The sequence below is a fragment of the Monodelphis domestica genome, chromosome 2 (genome assembly GCF_027887165.1).
Source record: "Monodelphis domestica isolate mMonDom1 chromosome 2, mMonDom1.pri, whole genome shotgun sequence".
NCBI classification, from domain to species: Eukaryota; Metazoa; Chordata; class Mammalia; order Didelphimorphia; family Didelphidae; genus Monodelphis; species Monodelphis domestica.
Window position 1 is genome coordinate 330,437,463 of NC_077228.1, and position 24,119 is coordinate 330,461,581.

A 24,119-nucleotide genomic window follows, 5' to 3' on the forward strand; every position below is an offset into this window, starting at 1 on the left:
TTAGGAAAGGCCCTTCTATTCCTACACTTTCTAGTGTTTTTAATATGAATGGTGTTGTATTTTGTCAAAGGCTTTTTCTGCATCTATTGAGAAAATCATGTGATTTTTGTTGGTTTGCTTGTTTATATGGTCAATTATGTGGATGGTTTTCCTAATATTGAACCATCCTTGAATTCCTGGTATGTATCCTACTTGTTCATAGTGAATGACCCTCCTGACCACTTGCTGAAGTCTTTTTGCTGAGGACTTCTGATGGGATTAGGTTCAGCTTGGTTGGTCTGGATGTGCCCTGAGGTAAAAACCTCTTGTGAGACTCCAATGGAAGGACCCAGCCACGGGGCTACAGGCTCCCCTCTCTCTCTCAGGCTGCTTCCCTGCTGTCTTTGTTGGATGTCCAGAGACTGGCCCAGGTTGCTTTCAAGGTGCGCCCTTCAGAACAGCCGGTCCTGAGACCCTTTTGCTGGCCCTGAGGTTCCCACTGCTGCTATGGGCTCAGCGCTTATGGGTTAGGTGGGAGGGATCTTGGGGTCTTCCCCTTAGACTTGAATGATCTAGGATTCTGGCTTTGGGGGTTTTATCTTTTTATTTGAGTCCAGAAGGAGGGTTCCCCGACTCTGTGCTGTTGTTAAGTTTGAATTTCAGTCCCCTTGGAGCATTCAGTTTTGTGATCGGAAGGAAGGGTTTTCAGAGGTCTGAGCTTTTGCTGCTTCTAAGCCGCCATCTTGACTGGAAGATTCTTATCAACTTTAAAGTTGATGGAGATAAGACAGAAATGCCTCTGGTATAAGTTACAATTCTTCTATTACTCTTTAATGTTTAATATGGTCTTCTCTTGTAAAGCAAAATTCACTTCTCCCTTCTACCATCAACCCCACCCCCAGAAGAAATATTATAAAAAAGAAACAATTCAAGCAAATGATTCAACCAAGTAAAATGTAGTCCCTGATCAATTCGTAAAGATAGTAATCAATGGAGTATATTTTCCCTTATGGAAAGAATCCTTAAGCAATGTGCTTTCTCAGGCTATAACAACATATGGTCAGGGGAAGATTCCTCAAGGACAAGATAAATTAGGTATAGGAAAAGATATACAAAGAATGTCCATCCTCCGCAGTAGATGGTATATCTGGTTTGTATCTGATAAGACTTGATTTCCCTGGTCAGTCTGCCCCAGGCCACATTTCACTTTTTTTTAACTTAAAGCCATATATCCTTCATTAAATTTGTATGAGCTCACTTTACCTTTTCACCTCTCTCTTATGTTTGTAAACGTATAAAAACTGTCCGTAACTTTGCCTCAGCTTTTGCGTAGCTTTCACTAGGAGGCCAGTTATGTACATATTATTAATTAATAGATTAATAATCAAATATTGGTTCCATTAATTGAACTTCTGGGTGTCTGGACTCACTTATTGAAATAAACTACTTTACTAGAAAGGGTGATACATTCTTTGCACACAGACTTTAAAACTGGTAGGGCTGAAATGGAATAAAAGAGTTTCAGAGGGGAATTACAAGGATAATTGAGGAGTTATGTGAACTACTTTGTCTTTCTTTTTTAGGTTACCTGTAAAATGTCAGACACAAAATTACCAAATTTAAAGTTGGCAGAAACTTTGACAGCCCAACTCATCTCTGAAAAGAAGTCACCACTTCAGCAAAGCTTACAAAATAATTATCCAACCTTTGTTTTGAAGAGTTACAATGAGGAGGAATTTATTTTAGCATTCCCATTCCACTTTTGTACAGCTTTAATTATTAGAATGTTTTTACTGATGTCAGACCTAAATGTGAAACTTTACCCATTGTGCCTCCTTTTTTTGCCAACCAAAATAATCTTAATCCTTTTTTCCATCTGTTAGCCTTTCAATTATATGAAAACAGGTACCATATCCCCTCTCTTCCATTCTTCTCTGGCCCAAACAACTTAATTTCCTTCAGCCATCTTCTTATGGCATTAACTACCCACATTTGACATATTGAAAAATAAGATCAAAAAAGGTTTAGTTATTTTCTTAAGACCTAGCAACAAAATAACAACATTTGACTTGAGTTGCACATTCACTGCTTTCCAATCACATCCTAATCTAACTTTCATACATTTTCTCATGGAATCTTTGGAATAGGCAGGGATGACAAGGATGACATAGTCTAATCTGTATAAGATAGCCATTTCAGCATTAAGAACAAAGAAAAAATATGCGAGTTTCTCAACATGTTTTTGTTAAATCCTTACTTTCTTCATCTTAATTCATTTAAGGATTTAAGGAAAGTTCCCATATTACCAACTTCAGATTAGATTCAGATAAAGTGAATGACCTGAGAAATAAGTGTAATGCTTTAGTCACTCTATCATTTTCTTTTCATTATTTCATTCTTATCATTTTCATTTTGAAAAGAATAAAGGAAATTTCTGATAGAAATGTCATTTCTCAAACATATAGGGATTTATAAGAATGCGAAGCACTACCCAATTGACAAATATTCAAAATATATGAACAGACATTTCTCAGGTGAAGAAATTAAAACTTTTTATTCATATGAAAAAATTATCTAAATCACCATTAGTTAGAGAAATGCAACAAATCTGAGATACAGCCTCTCACCTATCAGACTGACTAATATGACAAAAAAAAGGAAATAATGAATGTTGAAAGGGATGTGACAAAATTAGGACCATAATATACTATTGGTAGCACTGTGAACTGATATTTTAGAAATCAATAGCCAGTTCAATCAATCAGAGAGCCACAAAACTGTACATATCCTTTGACCCAGTAATACCACTACTATACTTCAAAAACGATCCTACTTGAACCAAAATATTTATAGCATTTCTTTTTATGGTGGCAAAGAACTTGAAATTGAAAAAAAAACGTAAAGGGATATTAATAATTTGGGGAATGACTTGATAAATTGTAATGGAGTACTATTGTGCCATTAGAAATGCTAAACAACTTTTCGCTGCTTTGCTGGAGGAAACGGAAGAAGAGAGCCATGGAGGGGAACCGGGGACAAGGCAGAGAAATTCATGGGGATCGCCAGGGAATTGCTGGAGGCTGGCAATCACGACCTGGCACTGGGTTTCCTGCACAAGGCGGAGAAGCTCTACCCGTCCCCCACAGCCTGAGTTCTTCTGGAAGCAATTACGAAAAATGGAAGCACAGCAGCAAATAAAAACATTGCTGAAAACCGGCAAGTGGTAGTGATCATAACAGACCTAATAATACAAAAGACAGTGCTGGTGGTGAAAGTGGAAAAGCCTATACCAAAGATCAAGTAGATGGAGTCTTCAGCATAAACAAGTGTAAAAATTACTATGAAGTACCGGGAGTCACATAAGATGCCAGTGATGAGGATTTGAAGAAAGCTTGCTTTGAAGCTTCATTCAGATAAAAACCATGCACCTGGAGCAATAGATGCTTTTAAAAAGATAAGAAATGCCTATGCAGTTTTAAGCAATCCTGAAAAAAAGAAAGCAGTATGACCTCACAGGCAATGAAGACCAAGCGTGTAGTCACCAAAACAATGGTAGATTTAATTTCCATAGAGGCTGTGAAGCTGATATAACTCCAGAAGATTGTTTAATATATTCTTTGGTGGTGGATTTCCATCAAGTAGTGTACATTCATTTTCTAATGGAAGAGCTGTATATAGACATTACCACCAACACCGGCATAGTGGACATTGAGAGAGAAGAAGAAAGAGGTGCTGGAGGGTTCTCTGTGTTTATACAGCTGATGCCCATTGTAGTTTTGATTCTTGTGTCTTTGTTAAGTCAGTTGATGGTCTCTAATCCTAATTACTCCTTATATCCCAGATCTGGTTCAGGACAAACTTTTAAAATGCAGACAGAAAACTTTGGGTGTCATTTATTATGTCAACAAGGAGTTTAAGAATGACTACAAAGGAACGTTATTACAAAGGGTAGAAAGAAGTATGGAAGAAAATTATGTAACTAATATTTGAAATAATTGCTGGAAAGAAAGATAACAAAAAAAACAGATATGCAGTATGCAGCAAAAGTATACCAGGATGATTGACTAAGAAAAAAGGCAGAATCACTTAACATGGACAACTATAAAGAATAAGAGCATCTGACTGGTCTCTTTAGAGGAGGATGAATTGGGATTTTAATTTGCATCTTTTAGCACACTTTTTTTTTCTGTGCAAAAAGGCATTTAGTTTCATTGTTAAATCTCAAAAAAGAGTTGGATCTTAAAAACTAAACTGAATAGTTGCTCCAGGAACTTTTATGCTATAGGACTCAAAACAGTCGATGGCTTCTTTACATAGTAAGAAATTGAAAACTAAAATTCATGATTTAGTATGCATCACTTAATTGATATTTACTTTTTCTTCCAATGCTTACATATTTATTTAACTACAAATTATTCAGAAAAGGATTATCTTTACCTATATCAGTTTTGCAGTTATAGTGATTCTCCTCTTCTCCTCTGGTCATATAAATATTTATGGGGGAAAAATTTGTATATATAGAAGCTATTGACTTTATATTTTAAAATCTCAGTTTAGCTCCATGAAACACTTTTGCTCCCTGATGAATAAATATATGACAATGTTACTTTTACTTTGTCAGGTGTCCAGAGTGTGGAGTTTAAACAATGACACTTTTTTTAAGGCAATTTAACTTTGTGTAATATTCTTCTAGCTTTATCCACTTTTAAGAATTTACTCTTTTTAAATGTATATTCCTAAATATATGTTGAGATGAATTGAACTGGTATAGATTATCAGTTAGCCATTTAGTTTTATGAATTGCTAAGCAATGTGAGAAAATGAAAAGCTATTCTGATTAATTTTAAAAATAAATAGAATAAAAATGCTAAAAAGAAATGATAAACAAGATTATTACAAACAAAACAAAACAAAAAACAGAAAGACTTATATAAAGTAACACTGAGTGAAAAAGGAAAACCAGGAAAACACTGAACACAGTAACAGCAACTAAATATGATTTCAGTTGTGAATTGCTTAATTATTATCATCAATGCAAGGATCTAGGACAACCTCAAGGGACTCATGACAAGAAAACATATTTACTACCATAGAAAGACTGATGGAATATGAATGCAGGCAGAAGCATACCATTCTTCACTTTATTTTTTCCATGAGTTTTTCTCTAGTGTGATATATATATTTTTCATAATATGATGGACATGGATTTATGTATTGAGTGATAACACATGTAGAAGTGATATATTACCTACCATCTTGAGGGGAGGGGAGGGGAGGGGTGGAAGGGAGTGGAATAACATAGATCATAAAATGTCAGGAAACCATTATTTAAAATTGTATTGGCATGTAAAATAATAAAAAATAAAAGGATAAAGGGGTAGTTTGAATTTTGGTTGTCCATAATAGTAACTATCAGAGTCTATCCAATCAACTTTAATGATCCTTTTCTATGCTATAACTATGTGAGGAAGAGCTTCTCACTCAACTCAAAAAGATAAGGATTTGATTGGAAAAGAAAAGACAAAAGTGGTTTATTGATCACTGAGGAGTAGCTTAGCTTCAAGGAGGACATATCCATTGACAGCTAAATTCTAGAGCAAAGAGCTATAGATATCTGGAAATAATTAATACCATAAGATGCAGCCATTCTGTAAGAAAGCAGAGGTCCTTGAGCTGGCAGAAAATGCATCAAAAGACTTCTCCTAACTTGCAACTTTGAAGAAGAATTAGATTTCCTTATTAACTCAACAAATGATGATGATGCTATGATTTCACAATCCATGATCTATGATCTATGAAAGAACAGAAGACTGGGTAATTCAGTAGTGTCCATCTCGGATAGAAACAGGGGCCACTAAACCATGCAAAAAGATACCAGCGGGCTTCATATTGCCTTAGAAAACCACATACTTTTTCAGTGTATTTTTACTTTCTTTGTTACCTATTTTTCATTACATTTTAATCTGCTATGATCACCAGAATTTTATGGGCCATTTTTTCCCCTGTGGGCTTAGTGACCTCTCTGATATAACAGAATCACGTATTTTGTATTATGCTAGGTCTCTAAATACTATAACTATTATATATATATATATATATATATATATATATATAACTTATACTTACCAGTACAAGATCTATGAAAATCATAATTGTACCTTTATGTAATTAGATTGTTATTAATATGAAAGTTTATTATTCTTTCCAACTCACCAAATGTCTGCATTTAAATTTTAGTCATATTTAAGTGGGGGTACTATAGTTTGATTTAATGGGTTTTAATTGAGCTAGTTTCTTAAAAATCTGTTTGAATTTGAATTATGATATTGAAGTTATATTAAAAGTTTCCTAGTTCTGTGTAGATATTTATTTTCAGTCTAGTGGATAAATCCAATAATGGTCGTATCCATGATAAAGAAAAAAAAGTGGGGGAAGAGTCATGTTTGGCAACCTATCAGCCAGTTGTTTTTTTTGTTTTTTTTAATATGCTTTTTTCAAAGTATTACCTAAAGTGCTAGAAGGTACCATATATGGCCTACCTCCCCACCCAGTTTGTTGTTCACCATTCCATGAAAATATTTGTCACAGTCAAGAGGGAGAAATATATTTATTAGCAGGAGTCAGAGAATCAAGGTTGATTTAAAAAGTAAATCCTTAGCAGATTGCTTCACCCAACCCAAAATGAAATTTTTGTTCTTCTATAACTTTCTTAAATGCTTAAAAACTTGAAATGAGGTATTTCAATTAAGAAAATGATGACATGTATCAGAAAAGATAATTAGACTTTTGTTTGATTTCTTACTAATCTCTGAACCATTAGGATTTGGGTGCAGAGCATATAGAGGAAGATAGGTGCTTTAATTAATAGAGATTGATACAGAGTCAGGAAGATCTAAGTTCAAAGGTATCCCTAGCTGCTATATGACCTTTGGCAAGTTACTTAACTTCTGTTTGCCTTAATCTAATGGTGAAGAAAGTGGCAGACAACTCTAATGTCTTTGCCAAGGTCCTAAGCAGTCAGACAAAAAGGAACAATATAGTGTTTATCATTTGTATGAAAAGTAGCTTAGCATAATGGCTAGGGATCTACAAGCCTTAAAGTGAGGAGCAGTTGGATTCAAGCTATACCTAATCCACTTAGTAGCCATATTATGACATCATATACATAACATCTCAGTTCCCCAAGGCATCTAAGATGATAAATATTTTTAAAAAATGGTTGTTGGTTAACATTTTAGAAATAGTTTTGCTATGGGGTTATCCATACTGTTGAAATCACAAATCTTAACCAAAAAGAGAGAAAAGTCATTTTCTATAACAAATTAGTAATAGAAGTTATTCAGAAATTCATTTGGAGTGTCTAAGTTTCGATTTAGACATAGATGGGCTTTGTTTTACCATTGATGAAAAGTTTGTCCTTGCAAAATTGTCCACATGTTTATTGCTATGCATTAGTATCCCCTCATGTCTTTTTAGTGTTAAAGTCAGGAACTAATCTTCCTTTTCCTGACAGTGATTATGATTTTTAACTAAGAGGAAAAGTGATTTTCATTATAGTTTCATTATTTAGTTTTAATCCCTAATTCATTTTTATTTACTCAGAAAAAACACTAATGGCCACCTCCACTTTACTTGCATTTGTCATTTGAAAGACCAATAAATTGGCAAATTAGGAAACTTTGAAGCATATATTCCAAATTTATAACACTTTTTTTCTTAATGAACCATCATGCTTTTTCGTGATACATACATGGTGGGTATACTGTTAAAATAACAACATATGTCACAAAAATTGAACATTAAGAAAAACTGAATGGATGAAGGATGACAGGGTGTATCCTCAGTAAAATTATACATAGAAATGCAAAGGAAAAGATGAAGAAAAAATGGAAAAATTTATTGTTCACTAAAACATATTGTTTTATATAATTAAACTTTAGATATAAACAATAGGGATATAGTGAATTTAAATTTGTATATATATATATATATGTATATATACATGCATAAAATAAAACAAAAGCCACAGATTTTTTATATGATCTTTATATCTTTATTTTAGAAACATTTTAAAATAACAGTTTCAATTGTTATTTATTGACAAAAGAAGAGGGGGGAAAGGCTTCCTTTTTTTAAAAAATAAATGAGAGTAGAGTGGTGGTGACCATCAGCATTTTTTTCCTAGGGAAAATAAAAAGGAATTAGGCATTAAGACAAAGTAATGAAACCATCATGAAAATCACTTTTCCTCTAAGTTAAAAACCATCAACATTGTCAGAATCCCATTACATTTTTGGAGTGCTTTCAGATTTATAAAGTGTTTTCTTCACAACCCTCCAAGCAGGGAAATTCAGGGACTGACCCTGAATTTGTGAGCAATGTAAAATGAGTTCAATTCTGTCCATGGACACCCAAGAGCTAGAGAGGATTCTAATAGTCACAATCCAATATTTTCCATAGACAGAGACTCACTGTGAGACTACATCTGACAAAGGAGTAGGTAATTTTACTATTACCTTTTGGATCCCATCAAATTGTGTATGTAGTTATAGCCATCCACCATTCAGGTATGCATTGAACAAAAGTCATACTATGAAACAGTAACCTATTTGATTTTTTAAAAACCATTTTCAAAGTTCATGTTAGCTCTACTTCATTCCTCTTTTGTATTTTCTCACTGAGATGTAAACTGGGTGTTATGTCTCAAAGAGCATCTCATATATTCTTCCCAAATTCTCCTTGCAAAGGAGTTTACATACAGAAAATGCCATCATAACCCTCATACAATTCATTAGTTACACACACACAAACACACACACACACATATGCTCATATAGTCTTAGAATTAGAGAGGATCTAAGAATCTTAATCCACACTTACATCTTGCAGATGAGGAAACTAAGGCTCAAGTAGCATGCTCAAGGTATTTTAGCCAACTGCATTGTAGATCACTTGCCAGGACAACCAGGACTCCACTCCTGAAGATGAATTGAAAAAGTGTGTGTAAGTCCAGATACCAAAGAGAAGAAACCTGGAGCAGAGCAAAGTTAATTTACTTGGAATTAGAGGTTGTCATCAAATCGTGGATCTGTCCTTAACTTGTGTGTTACCTTACATTGCTACACGGGGTCTCTTTTCTTCTGATTGAAATGGATGATTCAGAACATCCCTTCTAGCTCTAAATCTAATATCCTTTCGCTCTCTGAAATTGTAAACTCCCCGAGATAACTCATATATATATGGTGTTTCCATAGTTGGACACAGAAGGATGCAAGTGGGGAAAGTATTGGCATTAGGCCAGTCACTTAACCTTTTCAGACCCAGTTTTCCTATTCTGTAAGATGAGACGTTTGGACTCAATCACCTCTAAGGACCTTTTAGACCCTAACATAAGAATAAGTAAGCATTTATGGAGTGTGTACTATATGAAAATCGAGCAGCTAGGTGGCACAGTAGAGTGCCAGGCCTGGAGTCAAGAAGGTTCATCTTCCTGAATTTAAATCTCAGACCTTAGATAATGAATAGATATGTAACCCTTGACAAGTCATTAAATCCTGTTTTCCACAGTTTGCTTGCATTTAAAATGAGCCAGAGAAGGAAATGGCAAAACACTCCAGTATCTTTGTGAAGAAAACTCCAAATGGGCTCACAAAGAAACAAACATGACTGAAAATGACTGAACAATAACAACATATGCAGAACACTGAGGTAAATAAAATTAAAAAGTAAGACCGATTCTGCTCTCAAAGGACTCACATTCTTATGGGAGAAAAACCACATACAGGTTTCAGCCGTGTCATAGGGAAAAGTCCCATGGTTTTTAGGGTGAAGTAGCTATGTTGAAGGTAGCAATCCTTAAAGCCATTTCCATTAAGAAAATTCTTTTAGTTATTGATATTCAGCCATACAATTTTACCAAAGACTTCAGCAAGTAAGAACTGTCACTTAAAGGTTTTCACTCTCTGTGGCACTAGAACTATTAGGTCACATTACCCCCACGTTTTGTTTTCCTGGCCTATTAAGGCCTAGACTAGAAGCAGGACTAGTCTCAAAGATTCTGCAGTTACCAGGAATCATGGGCTTGCCTACCTGGAAACTGAAATCTGATTGCTGTTGATGGTGGCATGGATGGTGGATACCTTCTCTATAAAGGCTATTCCCCTCAATGATAGCTTTAGGGGTCAAGCTAGAAACAAGGATAAGAAAGATGGTGTCTGATGGGTGGGTTAGGGGGAAAATCAACATTATTCCTAGGGCTCTTGGACTTGGGATCCTGGGGTGTCTTGATTAGACTTTGAGGGGAGGTGGTGGTTAAGGTAGTTTGGACTGTCTGGAACATGTCATCTTCTTTCTCACCCTGAGGGCACCTTGCTGGGTTAGCTAGGCTGACTTGTTTTCCTTTCTGTGATAGTTTGTTGGCATTTGGAATTTGTAGTAATGAGGATGGTGAGCTCATTTTCATGAATTATTTTCCTTAATGATAGCTATAAGAACTTGGTTAGAAGTAAGAACCATGGTGAAGGGGACTACATTTCACAGGTCTCTTGGGCCTAGCATAGCAGTTAGTTGGTGGTTGCTCATAATACTATTATTTTATCTCTAAAGCCAAGCATATGGCTATCCAGAGATGATAATATGTTTGGGTTTTTTTTTTGTTGATATTATAGAGAATTACCAGTGTACCACTGAAAATTCAGGGCATCAGAATAAAATTTCATCAATCTTAGACTTTAAAAAACTCTTGGAAAGCTGAAACTAAATGATTATTATAATGATGTCAGATGTGTCACAGGCAATTGATGACTTGGCGTATAATGGATCAGAGAAAATAAGTATTAAGACTAAACAGCATTCATATTTGGTGTAAATGTTTCTATGAATTTAATCAGTAAGGTGATATTGTGTTGCTCTAGAGATGAGCAGCCTAACATATGATTTTAAATGGAGGTCAAGGCTCATTTGATTTCTTGTAACAAGTGCAGAAGCAAGTATGTAGCACTTGCTAGTTCAGAGTGAATGCAAGGTAATTAAGTTTACCCATCTAAAACCTTCCCTCACATATGCTCTTCCTAGAACATTTTGATCCTTCATACCAATAATAATTTTACCAGAAGGACTTAATCCCATGTCATTTGTGGCACAAATTTTCCAATCTTCAAATTGCTTATTGTTTTTTTATCTTATGAGAAAATTGAGTTCCTTGTTTTTCTATGCCTCTGTGCCCTTACTTCCCTTGATCCAAGTAGTTACTTTCTCTAGAAGTTAAGAGAAGAAATTGGTTGTTTTCAGTTAGATTAATTTTTAGTTCAAATTTTATACCTGATCTCAGGTTAGAAGTTACAAACTGCCTTAAGTAATTATCATCTGTTGATATTTAAATGGCCTATGTTAATATTTCTATAGCCATCATTCTCTTACCAGTCCTTTTTACCCTGCACAAGGAATATTATAAATCTCTTAATTATTTTTAATTTCTTACCTTAGTATTCAGTGCTGTCCACAATCTTGTACTATTCTATCCTCTAAGTATTATCTTAGACTACTTCTCTTCTGGAATTTAGACTAGAATCAAATTGGACTAGCCTACCTTATCTTTACATGTTCCATGCCTGCCTGACTCTGTCTTTCTTATATTGTTTGTTCCTTCTATTCCTCAGCTGTCCTCTTCTCCACCTTATTGAATTCTTCCCTCTTTTTATTAATCAATTCAAATGCCACTTTATATATTGACCCTAATTAGTTATGACATTTGGATCTCACATATTATATGTATGACAAAACCCTCAGCTCTATGAGAATAGGAAAGAAGTTGTTTTTTTTTTCTAAACATAGCATCTGTACTCTGACCACTATGCATGAGGGTCAAGTAATAGCAAATAGAATAAGCATAAAGCCTTTAAATGACAGAGCAAGCCAATGACAGTTTTCAAAAGGGAAATTTTGCACTGTGTAATGACAAGTGGTCTGCTTTTACTAGGTGGTACCATCTGCTTCTTCATGTGTTTTGGAGATCCTGTGATAGGTAGTCACATTTTGTATACCATGGATAAAAATCCTTCAAATCTGCCCAGTACTATAGAGAGATATAAATTCAATGTGTATACCTAAATAGAGAAAGAAGGGAACCTGGAGATCTGGGTCAAATTGGTAAAATTCTCTCCCCAGCAAATCAAATGTATCACAGGCAATGTTGACTTGGTGTGATAATCAATCAAAGAAAATAAATATTAAGATTAAACAACATTCACATTTGGTGTGAATCTTTCTAGAAATTTATTCACTTTGGATATCACCTGACTGCTATAACAATTCCCTAGCAGAGACTCAAAAAGTGTTCTGTGTTCCTATATATCATACGTTACATTGGAAACTGATCCTCCAAGGTGGTTTTTTTGTAATATGTGAAAAACCTTTTCCAGGTAAGAAAAATTGGGAGGAAATTAAATTCTGGGTCTCGGTCAGCCTGAAAGAGGGAGAAAGAAGAATCTTCAGGAAATGAAAACTCGAAAATGTATAGGATGGTTATTTTGATGTGAATTTGCTTTAATTCATCTCTGATATTCTGATCAATTAATGACTCTATAAATATGACTTGTAGAAAGTTTACAGGTATGGATGTAGAGCCAAGTATGTAGCAGCATAATTTATGATCTAAATGGTAAAAATGTTAACCCACATAGTAGACATATTTACTAAAAAAGAGAAAGAAAGTGCAGGACCATGTCACACATAATAAACAGCTCTTTGAGTTCTAGATATGTGCTTGGCCCCAACTGGTTACTCTAGAGTAACCAAATAGAGCTGAGTGATTGATTAATGGCCTATAGCTATGGAAAATTATTGTTGAAAATTGTATCATGTTATCTGAAGAAAAAAATTACAATAGCATCTACCTAATACCTCATTTAAAAATACACCCAAGTTTTGGACACAGTACCTCTTACTTTCAATCTCCTTACTGTCACATTCCCATATTTGCATGTAATTAATGAAGAGCAATTTTTTCTTTTGGGGAGCAAGATACATTTACATTATTAATTAAGGAATGTTAACCTATGCTGCCAGTCAAACTTGGTACATTTTTGAGATTCTCCTAAGTAAAAAAAAACAAAAAACAAAAAAACAAAAAAAACCAGTGTTGATCCTATGAAGCATACCTATGTGAGGGATAGAACTGATATGAGAACTTTTGAAAGCAGAAATAATCTTTCTGAATTCTTCACAGGACAAACTTGGTGCCACACTCTATTGGAGATTGATTTTATACAAAGAGTGAGAGCAACAGATTTAGGAAGGTGCAAAAATGTAGTAGAAGTCCACTCTGAAATATAGTTGAATTTTAACTTCCTTCCCTACAGACTTCAGGGAATTTCCTCTTGGGTGAAATTGGAATCTCTTGTAGTTTGAGCTGAGTAAGAACTTATTCACTCAGTGTATTTTCTTTTCTTCATAAAGCACCTGAATTATATTCACTATTTTCATAAATAAGTGGGTTTGCTCAACTCACACTGGTATCCTCTGTATGTATACTCCTAATTGTTTTCATAATGATAAAGTTCTTAGCATTTATAAGTATCATCTTCCAATGTCATAATATAAACAGTTTAAATTAACCTAATTGAATTCCTTATGATGTATCTTTCTTTTTTACCTTTTTATGCTTCTTTTGAGTCTTTTCTTTAAAAATTACATTTTCTGTTCAGCTCTGGCCTTTTCATCAGGAATACTTATAAGTCCTCTATTTCAATGAATATCTTTTTTTTTTCCCGAAAGAATATAATCAATTTTGCTGGTTAGATGACTCTTGGTTATAATTCTAGCTCCTTTGCCTTCCAGAATATCATATTTAATACTCGCCATACTTTTAATGTAGAAGCTGTCAGATCCTATATATTCCTGATATGGCTTCATGAAATTTGAATTTTTTTTCTGTTACAACTGCTTGCAGTATTTTCTCCTTGACCTGAAATTTGACTACAATATTCCTGCTAATTTTCATTTTGATATATTTGTTAGGAGGCGATTAATGGATTCTTTCAATTTCTATTTTAACTTCTAGTTCTACTATATCATGGGCAGTTTTCCTTAATGTTTCCTTAGAATATGATTCTTGGTCTCTTATTAATCATGGTTTTCACATAGTCTAATAATTCTTAAATTATCTCTCCTCAAACTATTTTTCAGGCCATTTGTTAAATGAGCTATTTAATATTTTTTCAATTTTTTTTCATTTTTTTCATTTTATTATTTCTTAATTTCTCACAGAGCCATTACATTCCACTTGCCAGTTCTAATTTTTAAGGAAGTATTTTTCTTAAGTGAGCTTTTGTACTTCCTTTTTCATTTGGCCAAGTCTACTTTTTAAGCATTTGGTTTCTTTTCAGTTAATTTTTATAAATCTTCTTTCTACTTATTTTTTTTGCTTCCTTTCCAAGCTGTTATCTTTTTTCTTGAGTCTCTTGTATCACTCTCATTTCTTTCCTAATTTTTTCTACTTTTCTTATTTGATTTTTAAAATTCTTTTTGAACTCTTCTAGGAATTCTTTTAAGTCCTGACCAAATTTGACATTTTTTTTAAGTCTTCCCATAAAGTAGTTTTGACATTCTTGTTCTTTTTGAAGTTTGTGTCTCAATCTTCCCTGTTATCATGGTAACTTTTTATAGTCAGATTTTTTGTTTACTTTTTTGTTTTTCATTTTTTCTTCCTTTTGTTTTTTGCTCATTTTCCATCCTATTTCATGACTTTTGACTTTATGTTACAGTTGCCTGCTCTTCCTAGGTGTAAGGGACTGTATCCCAAGCTTCAGGTTTTTTATGCCTCTGTTTTCTGAGCTAGTTCTAGGAACCTGTAAGTTTTTAGTTCTTCTACAATATTGTGTGTTCATTGTTCACTATTCTTATCTGTGAGTAACTATTAAAAAAGTTAAAAAAAAAGACTACATTCTTGAAATTCAAATGGGCAATGTAACAGAATTCTACATTAAATGCTAATCTCTTTTTAGCAGCTATGTGACTCCCTTAACTGTGTGTGAGCTGGGAGCCCAGAAGTTATTGCTGCTTTTCTTTTCCATTAAGGACTATACTGACTTATGGGGATCCTCCCTGTTCTAGATTGTTTTACTCCCTCCTCTGTGAGAAAGACTTTGTTGACTTTCTAAGTTGTCTTAGATAGGAAAAATGTTTTACTAAACCCTTTTCTTGTTTCTGCAACTCCAGAATTCATTTTGAGGTATCATTTTAAAGAAGTTTGGAAGGGAATTTGGGAGAGTTCAACATGTATCAGCTCTTTCTCTGCTATATTGATTCCATCCCCTATAATGTGCTATTGATTTTTTTGAATTACATTCTTATTAATGTCTTTTTTTGTACCACAATAATTTCCCTGAATATATGTTCTCCTCCCTATCCCAGAAAAACCTTTCCATATTATAATTAGCTACTTTTAAGGACAAAAAAGGAAAGGATAATGACATCAGCATAACTGATCAATTCATTGAAAAATATCTAAAATACATCAATGTATAACACTTATGGATCTCAAAAGTCACCCATTTCACTTAAGTTTTTAACTTTGTTGTCATAAGACAGAAATTTCTCATTTTTTTCCTTATGTTCTCTTCTTTTTTTAAAAAAAATGGATCTTATATTACCTCACTGAGTTCTATTTTCATGACTGTATTCTTTTGTAGACATCTCAAACATTTTTCTTTTTGTTTTTAGTTTATATTATGATATATGTTGTTTGTTCTTGGCATTTTTTAAGTCCATCTCTTCCTTTTTTGTTTTTAATCATTTATTAATGTTTCCTACTATACATACTAATCTAAATCTTTTTTTCTTAGGTGAAATTAACAGCTCTAATTCCTTAATGTCCTATTTTAATTATTTTAAGCTTCTCAATCATTCCTCATTTTCTCACACTAGTTATACTCTATGAGAGTAAATGAGAGTGTAGAGAGTATGGAGTCCTATGTTTTATTTGTTTTATAGAATTGTTTTATAGAAATATTCCATTATTCTGAACATTTTTCTCATTTTCACCCTCCATAATATTTATTCATCATATAGCAATCTCTTTGTTCATTTATGTCTTCATTGTGTTTTGTGCTCATTTTTGTTTCATTTTTTTTCCTGAGCCTCTTCTTATGATGAGTGCTTTCCCTTCATTTAGCACAGTTTTTGCTGTTTTAATTTAATGAAAAAGAATTGGGCTTAGACATGATCGTTCACACAGCCATCTTTTCTGAAATTCCTTTTTCTGTCATTAAAATATATTGAAGCAACTGTATATTCTCTTGAATAGAGGCATTAATTCCATATATCAAAACATACCTATAAAAGAATATGTTCATTCACTACCACAGAAGTTCCCAAACGTTCTCCACTTAGGCTGACTTCTCCTTTGTAGTTTTTTTTTTCTTTTTTCTCCTTCTAGAACAGAGAATGAGCCTCTTCCTGAAATTCACACCCACATTTTAAGTAACCTACAAGAGAGCAGTAGGAATAGTTAAGCTATATTTCCTCAGAATATAATAAATAGAATTTACAGGGCACTTTAAGATTATCAGAGTTATTTATGAATATTATCCCAGTTTCTTAATGAACTTACAATGATAAGGATTGGATTTGTGATTTCACTAGTATAGGTAACTTATAGGTAAATTTATAGGCCTATGGATTTTTAATTAAAAGAAATTTTTTAGATTGAACTTGGTTATACTCTTCTTGTTTATCTTAAATGTGCCCAAGCAAGGGTACTTGCCTTTCTGCCATCTTAATAAAGTAGAAAAAATATTTTTCATATATGAATTTTATATATCTTTTTATGTTGATATCCAAAAAACAGCCAAGTTAATACAGAAGACAGTATTAAAATTTAACAGGGATGTAACTTATAAAGTAATTCAATTAACATGAAGATGGGAGGAGATAGAAGAATCCTCTTTGTTTTGTGTGTCTGTATAAAATTTAAATTGCTTTTTAGAATTAAAATATCTTCCAAAAATATCAAAAAGTCTTCCTCCCCCTATTGTATGACATATAACCTAACTTATCCTCACTTTTCATGAATCAAAAGAAATAGCTTAAGAAATTATTTAAATGTTCCTTTGAAAAACAAGTAGAAATATTGGAAAACTAGCTAATGAATTTTATTGAACACACAATAATATCCAGGATAAAGGACTGAAATTTTCCTATAGATGAAGTTCCATTCAATGAGTATATTTAAATTAGTTTGGAAAATGGAAATTAGGTGATTCATTAAAACAACAACAACAACAACAACAACTCAAGCTAAGAGCAATTAATAAAATAAAAATGCATTCAGGCTTACTAATCATATTTTATTAGTTAAATTATGTTCATCGGTAATACAACTCTGCTATATAGGGAAGGTTAAAGAATTTTTTGAAAATGGATTTGAAATTAAAATGTAAGAACTGTTTCAAATAGTGTGAATAGATTTTGAAATCATTTGCTAAACACTAAGTAATTTTCTTTTTGAGGAAATAAGAAATTCAATGTAAAAGAAAGTTCAGATTGTTGAAATGGCATTATACTTTATTCATTTTCTATCTTAGATAACTGACCAAACCAGCTTTGCAAGAACCAATTTACTCACAGATCTAGGATTTGTTTTCTCTCTCTGGATATGTTCTGCTAGTGTTACATTTTACTCTTAAAGAGAAAAGGGATAGATAAAGAAATAGAGATAGAGAGAAAGAGAAAGAGACATAGTCAGAAAGAGAATAAAAATAGAAATAGAGATCGAGAGAAAGAGACAATGTCAAAAAGAGAATAAAAATAGAGTATAGATAGAATAAAAAATGAAAAGCAGAAAGAGGAGACTCTAATGAATTCCTAGTCTTGTTATAATTATGTCTCTTGCTTTGTAATATCCCAATTATTATTCTATCTTTCAGTTTGCCTGCAGTGTTGTTGTTTTTTTCTTTAACCTGGAATCCCCGGAATCTGCCTATAAAGTTCTTGTATATTTTCATTATAATGTTTCTTTCCAGAGATGACTGATGGGGTCTTTTTTTATTTGATTTTGCACTTAAGTTCTAAAATATCTGAGCAAATTTCTTTTGAAATATTGAAATGTTATCTTTTATATCTTTTTAAATTAGGCATGGATTTCTTAAATTTCTTCTCATCGATATACTTTCCAGGTCTGTTGTTTTTTTGCTATGAGTTAGCGTAAGGTTTCCATGTCAGATTTTCCAGTCTTTTGATCTTATTTTGATATGTCTTATTGTCTCACAAAGTCATTAGCTTCTATTTTCTTCATCATAATTTTCATGAAATTTGTTTCATTGACAAGATTTTGTTCCTCTTGTGCCAAGCTCTCTCCAATTCTTTCTTTTGCTGCCCTCATATTTTCCACACTAGCAATTTCACTTCATTTATAAAAAAAAAAACAAAGAAAAAAATTTAAACTCTTTTGTAAGCTATCATTTGCTTAGGAATCTAGTTTTTTTTTTTTCCCCAAGCTACATTTTTCTTTGAGCTTTTGCTTTTATTTGTTGGAGTCTGGGTGTGAACTTTAGTCTCCTTGTTGCAATAATTACATTTTTATGATGGGATTTTGTTTTGTTTTGCTCATTCTTCCAACATACTTTCTGACTCCAGACTTTGTGTTAAGGGTGGGCTCTGTGGACTCAGCCATAATCTCTCAAATAGAAATTTCCACTAATTCAGAGTGACAAAGTCATAGGTTTCTGGAATTCTTGTCCTGTTTATTCTTTTGAGGTTTAAAACTTGATCAGAAGCTAGAAGCAAGACTTTTCTCCACTTCTAAGATTGGAACCACATAGCTGCTGATTACTTTGAACTTCCCCCTTGTGTTTTGGCACTTTCTACACAGATTAGGAAGTATAACCAACTATTCTTTACCTTGGAAAGTCACCTCTAGGTGCATGTTCACTCTTAATTCACCCTGGATCTATTACATACAACTGGGTAAAAGATGACAGAAATGCCAGTTGACATTTATTCCTGAATCTTATATAAGTTTAAGCCTCTCTTTCCTAGATATGGGATCACTTTTTGCCCTTGGGCATTGTTTCTCTTTGGCCTGAAATATTCTAGGTATTATGGTGCCCCCATGCATAGAATGCTGGATCTAGAGTCAGGAAAATAAGGCAACTTCCTTACCCTCTGCTTACCTCAGTTTCTTCAAACTTAAAATTGGGATAATCATGTCACTTACTTCCCAGTGTCATTGTAAAGATCAATTGAGATGGTATTTCTAAAGTATTTAGCAGTGTACTTACTACCTAACAAATGTTTATTTAATAAATACTTGTTTTTTGTCTATCTTTGCTTATTGTAGCATGCTTCCCATACAGATCCCATGATCAGGTTTCACATGCATCTCTTAGCCTAAAAATGGACTGGAAAAATTATTTGTCAACCCTCCCCCCCTTTGGATTTCCTTATCAGAAGTTAGTATGTTTTCTAGATAAGTTTAGGGGATGATTTGGTTTGGTTTGAGGTAGGAGGGGAAGAAAAGAGAACTCTGCCATATTTCTTCCTGCTACTTTGCCATCTTTACTCCCAGACTAAATTTTGACTTTGGGTATTGCCAATTATGATGAAATTATATGGCTGGACACCTCTTATACAAACATTAATTATTAACATAAATATATGTATCTCTATCTAGAATATTAATTATTGCTAAAGCACAATGAAGCAGTTACTAATCTATAAAATGCAGAATATTAAGGCTGGAAATCCATTGTCCAGTTATAAGTTAAACATAAAAGTATGATTATGCATATATGTAATTCATGTAGTATTTATTTTCTTTTTGTTTGCATGTTATCTTTAAAATAGTGCAAATTGAAATTCATCTTGTTTGCCTTTTTCAATTTTATATCTAATATAATTATCTAAAATCATTGTTGTAATAAAATTTTCCAGTAATATTTCCCTTAGGATACATCAGTCAGCAAGTATTTATTAGGAACCAAGAATCTTGATAGGTGCTAATAATAAAAAAGAAGGAAAAGATAATTCCTACTTATATTCCTACTTATAAAGAACATGCATTCTAATGGAGGAAACTTATTAACAGAGGAAAGAAAAAGTGCACATATAGGTAAACCAACGATAAAGATAAAGTGGTTGAAATAGAAAATCTTTTTGGGGGAAGAGTAGTAATATATTGTTCATACTAAATAAAGGAATGCTGTAAGTAAATGAAAAAAAGGAATGGCATTGTAAGGTATACCTCATTATCTATCAATCAATAAACAAGTATTTATTAAAAACTGTGCTAGGTAGGACCTGATACTATAAAGACAAAGCATGGAAAAGTCCCTGATTCCAAAGAGCTAATGATCTTTTCTCTAGAAAAAGTGGTGAAGGGAAGGAACAAGAACATTCTCATCATGGGAGTTAATCTGTCATTTAAAAGACTTGTTTTGGAGCTGGGGGGTCAAGATGGCAGTGTAGAGGCAGCAAAAGTTTAGACCTCTGAAAACTCTTCCTCACAGATTAAAAACCAAATGTTCCTTTTATGGATAGAAAACCAAATCTAATAACAGGACAGAACTAAGGAACCCTCCTGCTGAACTCAACTTAAAAGGTACACCCCCAAAAAGCCTGAATTCTAGAACCCTTGGGTTTAAGGGAAAAGAAGAAGGAAGGTCCCAGGACCCCTCCACCACCCACAAAACTGAGCCTCCCCCCAGTGGCTGGAATCTCTGGGCCAGCCAGGTTGCTAACCTGGAGGCTGTACCTTGTGAGCAAAACAGTGCCAGGATCAGGGCTCTGACACAGGTGTCAGGAAGGCAGCTTGAGGAGAAACACAAAGGAGGCAGCAGAGTCGAAGCAGCAGAGACACTCCATATCCCACCCCCCCCAATCTTCCTGAGGTTTTGGCTGCAGGGAACATCTAGCTCTGCAAGTTCAACTCACCTGGGGTTAATCTCATCAAGCTTTCAGAGGTCAACGAAGCTCAGTCTCCAACACCCCTCCCCCACAGACTGCTCTGAATGCCTTGCTATGCTCCAAGGGTGAAGGCTGACAGAAAAGCCCAAACCTATAGATCCAGCACAAAATGAGAATAGCAAGAGTGTAGGCAACCAAAGGGGGGAAAGAAGGGACAAATGTGAGTAAACAACAGAAAAAGAAAAAAGAAATTACAATTGACAGCTTCTATCCAGGAAATGAACAAAGAGCAAATGGAACAGAGGAGGATCAAGGATAAACAATCAAAAACACAGAAACTCCAGAAAATTAGACACAGGCTTTGGAAGAACTCAAAATACAATTCAAAACACAATTAAAAGAGGCTGAAGACAACTGGGAAAAGGACTTAAAAAGCAAGATAAGTCATCTGGAAACAGAGGCACTTGAGCTAAAATGAGAAAATAGTATCTTGAAAGCCAAAATTAATCAACTTGAAAATGAGGTAAAGGAGATGAAAGATGAGGCAAAGAAGATGAAAGATGACCTCCAAAGAAAATCAGACCAGTAGGAGAAGGATGACCAAAAAGCCAAGGATGAAATTAAGTTTTTAAAAACCAGAATACAACAGTTAGAAGCAAGAGACTTCCCAAGCAGCAGGAAACTATAAAACAAAGCCAAAAGAATGAAAAAAATTGAGGAAAATATGAAACATCTCATTCACAAAACAGAAGATTTAGAAAATCATTCCAGGAGAGACAACTATGTGAAGACCATGACAAAAGAAAAATCCTGGACATCAAACTACAGGAAATTATACACAAAAACTTCCCCAACATTCTAGCAAAAGAGGGAAAAGTGGAGATTGAAAAAATCCACAGGTAACCTCCTGTACTTAATTCCCAACTGACAACACCTAGGAATGTTATAGCCAAATTCTAGAACTACCAGACCAAGTAAAAATATTACATTCATGATATCTGACAAAGCCAAAGTGAAAATAGATCTAGTCAAAAGAGATAGGGAAGGTAATTACATCCTGATAAAGGGCAGTATAGACAATGAGGAAATATCAGTACTCAACATATATGCACCAAATGTCATAGAATCCAAATTTCTAAAGGAGAAACTTGTAGAGCTCAAGTATGAAATAGATAAGGATAACTGAACCTTCCTAAGAACTAGATAAATCAAACAAAGAAAAGGAATAAGAAAGAGGTAAGAGAAGTGAATGAAATATTAGAAAAAATTAGAGTTAGTAGATATGTGGAGAAAAATAGATAGGGACCAAAAGGGAGATACCTTCTTTTCAGCAGCACATCGTACATTCACAAAGATTGACCATGTACTAGGACATAAAAAACATTACAAACAAGTGCAAAAGGGCAGAAATAATAAATGTAAATTTCTCAGATCACCATGCAATAAAAATAATAATTAGTAAGGGTACATGGAGACCCAAATCAAAAATTAATTGAAAATTAAGTAATTTGATTCTCCAAAACTGGAAGGTTAAAGAAAAGATCATAGAAACAATAATTTCATTGAAGGGAATGACAATGATGAGACATCCTTTCAAAATCTATGAGATGCAGCCAAAGCAGTACTCAGGAGGAAATTCATATCCTCAAGTTCATATATTAACAAATTAAGAAGGGCAGAGGTCAATGAATTGGGCATGTGAATTTATAAACTAGAAAGTGAACAAATTAAACCCTCAGAGGAATACTAAATTAGAGATCCTAAAAATCAAAGAAGAAATCAATAAAACTGAAAGTCAAAGAACTACTGATTTAATAAAAAAGACTATAAGCGGGTACTATGAAAAATCAAATAAAATAGACAAATGGTATATGTTGGTGACAGAATACTATTGTGCTCAAAGGAATAATGAACTGGATTAATTCCATGTAAACTAGAATGACCTCCAGGAATTGATGCAGAGCAAAAGGAGCAGAACCAGGAGAACATTGTACACAGAAACCTGTTACCCTGTGGAACAATCGAGGGATCCATGAGAAAAAACATTATCCACATCCAGAGGAAAACCTGTGGGAGCAAAAACACAGAAGAAGAACAACTGCTTGATACATGTGTTGAGGGGATATGGTTGAGGATGCAGACGTTAAATGAACATCCTAATGCAAACACCATCATCATGGATATAGGTTTTGATCAAGGACACATGTAATACCCAGTGAAATTGCATGTAAGCTACGGGATGTGTGGGGGGACAAGAGGGAGGGAAATAATATGATTCTTTTAACCAAGGAATAATATTATAAATTGACTAAATAAATTAATTTTTTAAAATGCTACTTTATTAAAAAAAGAAAATCAATTTCTTTTTCTGATATGGGGTTGTTTAGGTATTCTATTTCTTCCTCTGTTAGTCTAGGCAACTTATATTTTTGTAAATATCCATATCACCTAGATTGCCATATTTATTGCCATATAATTGGATATAATAATTTTTAATGATTGCCTTAATTTCCTCTTCATTAGAGGAGATGTCTCCCTTTTCATATTGGATACTGTCAATTTGGTTTCTTCATTCCTTCTTTTAATTAGATTGACTAGTACTTTGTACTTCATTTGTTCTGAAGATTGTTTCCCAGTTTGTTGCTTCCCTTCTAATTTTGTTTGCATTGGTTTTGTTTGTATAAAAACTTTTTAATTTGATGTAATCAAAATTACTGATTTTATATTTTATGATGTTTTCTAGCTCTTGCTTGGTTTTAAAGTCTTTCCTTTCCCAATGATCTGACATGTATACTATTCTGTGTTCACTTAATTTGCTTATACTTTCCTTCTTTATATTCAAATTATTCACCCATTCTGAGTTTACCTTGGTGTAGGGTATGAGATGTTGATCCAATCCCAATCTCTCCCATACTGTCTTCCAATTTTCCCAGCAGTTTTTATGAAATAGTGGATTTTGGTCCCAACAGCTGGGATATTTGGGCTTATCATAGACTGTCTTATTGAGGCCACTTACCCCAAGTCTATTCCACTGATCCTCCTTTCTGTCTCTTAGCCAGTACCAAATTGTTTTGATGACCACTGCTTTATAATATAGTCTGAGATCTCAACCTCAGGGCCTCGTTCCTTCGCATTTTTTTTTTTAATGATTTCCCTGGATATCCTTGATCTTTTTTTTAAATTGATTTATTTAGTCAATTTAGAACATTTTCCCTTGGTTACAATAATCACATTAATTC

The 24,119-nt window shown here is 33.6% G+C and overlaps 1 protein-coding gene and 1 pseudogene across 2 annotated transcripts in view; both read left to right on the forward strand.

The window, feature by feature from the left end:
- MEI4 (meiotic double-stranded break formation protein 4) overlaps window positions 1-24,119 on the forward strand; it is a 343,130-nt gene that overhangs the window by 295,348 nt on the left and 23,663 nt on the right. The gene's annotated exons all lie outside the window — the stretch shown is intronic.
- Window positions 2,954-5,285, forward strand: LOC103096401 (dnaJ homolog subfamily B member 14-like; annotated as a pseudogene).